Raw genomic sequence first — 3,132 nt, 5'->3', positions numbered from 1 at the left:
ATCAGCTGCCTGTCTATATATATATATATATATATATATATATAGCAACAACATTACAAAGCAGTGGAATTATGACTGTAACGTGATCGCTACTTGACGTGACACATTGGACAACTAGAGGGGACAGCTGCCTTCGGCCGGAGAGAACACCAGGCATACTCTGTTCAAGCGTGACTCATCACTCGAAGTCCCAGGCCTTACCCAGGTCCTCGTTACCAAGAAGGGCTGTGGCAAGTTTTCATATTTAAAATATTCTAGGGATCTGATCCAAATTCATGACTCAAATTCTGAAACGTCTTCTGCTCTCACCTTTTGTAACAGAAGCCTCTTATAGAATGCTCTTTTAAGATCCTGAATGTTCCATCAGATATATGGGCAACACAGTGGTTAGCACTCTCACCTAGCAGTAAGAAGGGTCACTGGTTCAAATCCCAACCATGACACTAGCTGCCTGGAATTTGCATGTTCTCCCTGTGCCTGCGTGGGTTTCCCCCCACAATCCAAAGACATGCAGGTAGGTTAATTGGCTTCTGTCCAAAATTGGCCCTAGTATATGAATGGGGACCTTGGATTGTTGGACCAATGTGAGTATGCAATGTACAGGGATGGGGACAATTGTGGACACTCTCTTAGGTTGAACTAGATGGACTGGTGTCTTTATTCAACCTTACTAACTATGAAACTATATGTCTAAAAGTTGGGCCATGCTGTGAGAAGCAAAATGATTGGCCCACAATGTCCAACCTGTTTTTTTTTTTTTCTAATAATATAAACAAAAAATATGATTGATCCTGCTGGCAATAATTCAAATTTTATGTTTATTTGCTTGAATGACCCCTATAATCTGGAGCTGTGGAAATCTGGGTGTAAGTGGGTGCAGCGTGGAGTGGTGGCAATTACACATACACACAGTCCAGACGAAATTAGTAGAACTTTGTATTGTAGTTGTAGCGCCCCTACCATTTTGGTAACTACCAACTACAAAAACAATGCTTAGTGGTGTTTTTGATAGTGTAGGAGGTAGAAATAGGTCAATTTAACCAGGACTATGTGTTTTTACTGGGCCTGGTTGTGGATTTGAGGTTGGGAGTGATAGAGTAGATGGGGGTGTGGCCGCCTACACTTGGACTCAAGGATACCTCCTCTGCTTGGGAGTGGACTCTGCTGGCAAGAGAGGATGGGCTAACACCTGAGTGGCAGGAAACCCCATGTGAGGGAAGTGACCAATAGTTAACTTTTGTGGTCTGGAAAGCGGTCTCTCATAAAAAAGGGAAGGGGTCACGTGTCCCCGAAGTGATTTTTCCAGGAAAGGGCTCGAGGTCCAGAGGTTCGGGACCGGAAGCCCGGGGGTTCAGAGACACTGAGGCCACGGGGAGGAGGCTGGAAAGCCCAGGAGTTCAGAGATCCCGGAGCCGGATAGCCGAAGGCAACTCTAGGGAGGCCAAGGTCGGGTTCCCTCGAGCAGGAGTCATCATGTAACGCAGGAGGAAGTAGCAATTAAGTGGAAGAAGAATACTGGGAACAGGTTTCTGTGAGTAGAACATGGACTGTTGTTGGGAGAGTGCAAACCCAGTGGAGCTATTCAGAAATTCTTTGCTGTGTATCCAAGGACCACAGTAGGAAACAATTCTCGGGGGTTAGTGGAGGAGGCTGGACACTGTAAGTCATGAAAATAGGTGGCGAGGCCTAGGACTTTGAGTTTCAACTTCCACGGCATTATTCAGAGCAATTAAAAGTGAACAGTTGGTCCTGCGCAAATCTACCAAAAATCCTATATAAAGTGCTACGTGCTAGTGAATAATATAAATGATAAAAATAATTAAATATATAGAAAGCAGGCAAAAAACAAAGTCCATATGGTGGATATCAAAGTCTAGTTCACTGGCACCAATTTGGGAAAAGGCAGACAAAAACGGTACTTATAAAAACTCGGGGGGCTGAAGGCTCCCAGAACTCTCACCTCCAAGTGTAGAAAAATAGGCACATCAAACAAAGCAGACCAACTCCATTATCGTTCCTAGCCACTAGAATCCCCTGAAGAAGTCACGTAATTGACGCAACTCGTAGGGAGTGGTCTACGTCGTACCGGAAGTGAAGTAGGACTGGCAGAAAACGCCAAGACACCATTTTGCTTTATGTGCTGTTTTTACTGTTTAAATGTGAGAGTCTGATTTATACATTTTCTATTAATTAAACTATACTATTTTAAAAATTACTACACTATCAGAGCCTTCCCTCTCTCTCCATGTTAATTATTTTTTTGAGCTGCACACTCCTGTGGCTACCTTCTTCATAGCAACAGTACAGTCTACATAGTAATATATGGCCCCCTTGTGGCCCAATGCGGAGATCATTGTTTCCTAGTCGGCTGTAGCTGAGGACCCCCTGGTGGCTGGGAACGATAATGGAGGTGGTCTGCTTTGTTTGATGTGCCTATTTTTTTACACTTGGAGGTGAGAGTTCTGGGAGCCTTCAGCCCCCCGAGTTTTTATAAGTACCGTTTTTGTCTGCCTTTTCCCAAATTGGTGCCAGTGAATTAGACTTTGATATCCACCATATGGACTTTGTTTTATGCCTGCTTTCTATATATTTAATTATTTTTATCGTTTATATTATTCACTAGCACGTAGCACTTTATATAGGATTTTTGGTAGATTTGTGCAGGACCAACTGTTCACTTTTAATTTTTGTCTGGTAGTTTTTTGTAATGCTATCAGGTTCAGCTGCAGTTTCTAGCACCTTATTGTGATACTTGCACGTGCACTTTATTGTATTATTTATTTCATGCATTTTTATTTATTTTTATATAGATTTTTTATATATGAGGTATATTTACCCTGTTGTTTATTGATCAGCTTTACCTATAAATAGTAGCGCGAAAGGCCTTTTTCTCACTACTTATTATTCAGAGCAATGCTCAGCTGCCCATAGTGAGAGTTTACTTCAGAAATCAGAAAAGGATCGCAAACAGGGGACTTTAATCTACAAAGCTACGGTTACAATTCGATATTTCCCTTTTTTATTTCAAATATGGGATTCAACGAGGCATCTCATATGCTTCATTCTATTGCCCTACAAATGTGTCCCAAATAAAGCCAATTTAAAAAGTTCAGAGTGTGAAGTGCTACTTTT

Source organism: Lithobates pipiens, unplaced genomic scaffold, assembly GCF_037356315.1.
Source record: "Lithobates pipiens isolate NorthernLeopardFrog02 unplaced genomic scaffold, aLitPip1_a1.2 Scaffold_19, whole genome shotgun sequence".
NCBI lineage: Eukaryota > Metazoa > Chordata > Amphibia > Anura > Ranidae > Lithobates > Lithobates pipiens.
This window is presented reverse-complemented; position numbering follows the sequence as displayed.